At 37.9% G+C, this 5028-nt stretch overlaps 1 long non-coding RNA gene across 1 annotated transcript; it reads right to left on the minus strand.

The window, feature by feature from the left end:
* Positions 1-2540: 2540 nt before the first annotated feature.
* On the minus strand, positions 2541-5028 carry LOC119882114. The gene is made up of 3 exons (XR_005440461.1): positions 5006-5028; positions 3515-3587; positions 2541-2856 (listed from the first exon to the last, which is right to left on the minus strand). It is a non-coding gene; the product is annotated as an uncharacterized LOC119882114 (long non-coding RNA).

Consider the following 5028-nt stretch of genomic DNA (forward strand, 5'->3'; position numbering starts at 1 on the left):
CAGATACCTGCTGCTGGGTTGATGCCCAACCTGAATGGGCTGCAGGTGCCGCCTCATGCTACCAGTAGTGACAAGGACACTAGCAAAATGCAAAACTAGAGAACAATCAGTCAGGAAGGGTAAGGAGAAAGCAATTGTCTGTGGCAACTACCTGCAAAACCATTCCTTTTTGGGGGTTGTCTTGCTGTTGCCTCTCACAATCGCTTACGCTTCCTAACTGGACAGATTGATATTCTGAAGTCTAATTGACATTATACTGTCATGATTAATTGTTCCCTTATTTTTTTTGAGCAGTGTAGTTTTAAAGTATTTGCTTTACTTGATTACTTTCATTTTCATTCATTTCTACTCCACTAAATTCCAGAGGCAACTATTGTACTTTTTACCCCGGTTTAGTCGCTGATATGGGTCAAGCTCTACCAAACTCTAAAAATGCAGCATCCTACATTTACCAAAATGCAACCAGTGGCATTATTTTGTTAAACACTTCCTACCTTGTAAATGGACATATTTTTAATGCTGCGTTCCAGTCGCCGGCTGACATGAAAGCGTTCCAGGTGTAAATATAGCCATTTTAATGAAAACCAGTGACATAAGTATACGTTACTCGTTAACTGTTGTCCTATCTAGCTACATTGGTTGATAATCTGCAAGTAAATGTTGTATATTTCCAAATGATTTCACATTGTTTGGCATTTTTAAAGGTTTTCAGATGACTTTGACACTGTTTACCGTAACCAACTATCTAATAACACTGGCGAGATATGTCAACATCAATCATCAAACCATCAATACAGGTTTTACTGCAATGACAGTATTATCCTAATTAAATACAGGCAAATACACTTTATGTTGCCTTTTAGTTGACGATTTACCATTTACAATATGCACGCTTCCATGGGTGCTGCTATTGTTACATGTAAGACAACAGCCTCTTCATGAAATGGGATCGATGGAATTGCAGGAACTCCAACTTTGAGTGGCGTTCAGTTGTACTTTTCCTAGTTGGGTTGAGTTCGGAGTTGTCTGGAACGCAGCGTCAGACTCATGTCCGACTTGCGATGACATCATCAATCAGGAAGCCATGTTACAACTGTCTTTTAATAGGATGAACAGCACTCCCCATGTCTAATAAACAAACTTCAGTGCTTTTGATTTTTCCTATCAATTAAGGAATGATCAAACAAAGTACGCTTGTAGGACATAAAATAAAGAAAAACACAAATTCGAGTCCACAAATAAAATGTTTTTGTATTTATTTACTGCAACAAAACTACTATATTTCATACATTTTTCCACTGTACATCTACATACTGACACCAACAGTACTCTGGAGGAGAGAAGACAAACAAATCTTTAGGAGGCTCTCTTCAGTCAGACTGTATAAACAGTACAGACAGAACACAACAGTGGAATATGTTTGTTCCCAAAATGAACAATGTTGTTCTTGAATACTCCTTCTCTGCAACAGAATACTCAGACATCAGACATTTTTCCTTATTGATCAGAAACAGTTTTCAGTTTCCAAGAAAAACTAGTGTTCAAAGATAAATTCATGACTGTTTTGTAAAGAACAATACTTATAGTCACTATTAAGGTTAGAGAAAGTAATTACTGGATGTTACTGGAGGTTTGATCGAAGAAACAGTGGCCTGCGAAAGTGTCCCGGAGCACCGAGCCCCTCATCTGCTCAATCATTAACTTCTAATACATCAGTTCATTTTATACAATGACAGTACACAATTCAAATTGCATTCATTCCTATAACCCTTGAAATGCCAATGTGTTTGTTGAAAGACAAACTAAGCAGTGGCCATCATGTTGATGGCTCTTGAAACTCGTGGCAGCAATAGTTTTGGAGGTCAGGTGTTCTAGATATTTAATCATTTCCGTAATATAAAGGTTTATAAAGGACAAATATGTGACTGCCTGGGGCCTGGGGTTGGCCTGTTCTCTGTCCTTTTCTTTCCAGGTCTGACTTCCTGTTTGGTTGGACACGCCCACCTCGTTGGTGATTGCAGCCACCTGTTTAAGTCCTTAAAAAGCTGTGGTGAACCAAGATGGCCCTCTTCCTCGCGACCTCTCTCCTGGAAGGCGGGTGCCTTTCAAGAGCTCCTTTTCTTTTGGTTGTTTGCTTTGAATATGATGAGTTTAAGTTTACTTGTGTTTTGAGTTAATTATAAGTTAAGGTAACTTTAATAAAACCTTATGATTCAGTTAAACTGTTTTCTGCGTGGACCTTGCCTCTTTGTTATGTTCTTCCACGAGCTGGGCATAACAAATATTTATTTTACTGCTTTATTGGCATTTCAGTGGTTATCCATTCAATATAACCTCAGACTAGACTAATATAAAAACAAAATGACATCAAGGCCGCATAACATACTAAATCAACATTTAATCTGCTGTACCTGTTGTCGGTGAGCAACATCACACTTAACTTTGAGTGATTTATGTTTGTGTATGTATGATATATATATATATATATATATATATATATATATATATATATATATATATATATATATATATATATATATATATATATATATATATATATATATATGAATTAAAATCACAGTTGACAATGATTCTGATGCATGATGATTTGACATCTGGCAGCAGCAGTTCATACAGTATAAGGCCTTCGGTGTCAGTAACTGTGTTCATCCACAGCAAACCACTCGTACAGTCTTTAGCGATTTCCATTTCTCAGTTCTGATTATTTAAACATGGAGTTGAAGGCTCGTCCAATGATAAGCCGGCGAATTTCACTTGTGCCGGCGCCGATTTCGTACAGCTTTGCGTCACGCAAATATCGTCCCATGGGGTAGTCGTTGATGTAGCCATTCCCACCTATTGACAAGTGACACATTATTTTTTTAATATAATTGGTGCGCAGTAGTGGAGCAGGTTGCATTACAGCCCAATATACTGCAGGAATAAAACGTATTATATATATATATATATATATATATATATATATATATATATATATATAGATAGATAGATAGATAGATAGATAGATAGATAGACTAAATAAGTTGCTGAACTAACATCTTTTACTCAACCAATGTGTATTTCACACCTGCCGCCTCTTTACATCCATACTATACAAAGCATATTCCTTCTCTCGATTACCCTAGAAGTTAAAATCAAAGAGATAACATCCTCCATGTTCACACTATGCTGTCGAGTAAGCCTCCGCTCTCTTATCCACACTGCAGCCATTCACAAGTCAACATGCTATTTATTAACCAAATTAGCTGCGCCTGTAGAGCCCTGCTTCCAGTTCCTGACAATGACGTTAACCCCAGGTGAAGTCTTCATCACAGTCTAATCTCTATGTTGCGTGACCAATGATTTGTGTCTATAAACTATAGTCTCCTGTCTGAAATAAATAAATCCAAACTGGAATGTATTTATACGTTTTCCTGTAATGAGAAAATCATAATAGATGCCTTAATTTTAAGGTTCAGCTGTCATTTGAACCGCTCCCTTTCTTGGCACTTACCCAAACACTGAATGCCATCCAACGCAACCTGAGTGGCGTTCTCTGCACAATACAGGATCACTCCAGCACAATCCTGCAACAACAACACAAGTCAACACAGTCACTGTGGTCAAAACATAACAAGTTAGGGAAAGGTAAAATAAACAAACTTATCAAGGAAGGATATTATGCAAAGACTTGTAAAAAATAATAAAGCATCATCATCAGTCTTACTTAAGTTCTGTCTGAGGCATATTAAAACTTTTAATGCAAAATTCAATAAACTCAATAGAGTGCAAATCTCCACCAGCTGTGTGTCTGGGTGCATGTGGGTGGGGAATATGAGTGCAGGACAAGCTGTGTGTCCAGCGTGTATGCATGAGAGCAGTGGAATGAGGGGGAGAAACTTTTTGCATTTAATAGTATAAAGGTAATAGTAATAATAGTAAAGTTTTCTTATTAGGGCTCTACAGTGGGAGTATTTCACTTGCATTTGCCCCTAAAAATAGATATGTGTGAACTGGAATAATAATGTAGCACAGTGTGGGAGTAAAAAACTACCGTAATCTTCTGCTGCTAATCGTTCAAAACATGGTTGAACTAGCAATCGGGAGCCAGTGTTAACCACATGTAGACTTTACTTGGGCGGGGCACCCAGGTATATTTTTTGGCCTATTTTAGCATTTTGCAGAGAAACACATAGAGAGATGTTATCTGGTATTAAAAGATGGGGACACCATGGATATTTTACAAGCAGGATTAGGTAAAGTAACAGTAAACAGTGATCACAGCAGAGCAGATGTCAGTCGGTACCATGTAGCCTAGGTTTCAATAGGCTACGTCAACAACAAGCCTCCTTCACACGTGGCACACCTGCTGCTGTAAAAACAGAATCGCGGGTAGATAAATTCAAAAGAGTTCTGTGTCTTTTTGGCGACTTTATAAAAAGCACTGCTGATGGAGAAAGTCAGCAGACACATACAGGGAGAGAGAAACAGAAAAGGCCAGGATGAGCCGGTGTTTTTGCAGTAAGAGACCAGATGTGTATGTGTGCGCATGTGTGTGTGAGTGTGGCGAGAAGATAACTGAAGGGAAAAGCAAGGCGAGCAGATATAAGGTTAAAAATAATAAATAAATTTAAACAAAAGATATTGAACTACACCCTGCCACAGTGCCAGTCATTCTGTGGGAAACACTGGGAGCACTGGAGAAATCCCAGTGGGCCGCTCGCTCTGCGGGCCGCTTGAGCAGCCCATTAACTATATCGGGTACATGTTAAGTAACAATGGCAGCTAACGGCAGATCAATCATTTCAAAATATTATGTATTTTCTATAAATCAATCATTGATGCAATATTTACATTTGCAAGTAAAAATATCTTCACACAAATGCATGGATATAATGAATTTTTAACATTTTCTTGATTGAAGTGGAACTTTTTTTGCAAAATTAAATACATTTTTGTAAACAGGATGCTGCAGGAGTAGATGAGCAACTGAAAAACCTCTCACCATTGAACTGTAGTGTCCTTTGT

This window comes from Micropterus salmoides, unplaced genomic scaffold (assembly GCF_014851395.1).
Source record: "Micropterus salmoides isolate LMB-PRFRI ecotype aquatic unplaced genomic scaffold, ASM1485139v1 Ms_hic_scaffold_2916, whole genome shotgun sequence".
NCBI lineage: Eukaryota > Metazoa > Chordata > Actinopteri > Centrarchiformes > Centrarchidae > Micropterus > Micropterus salmoides.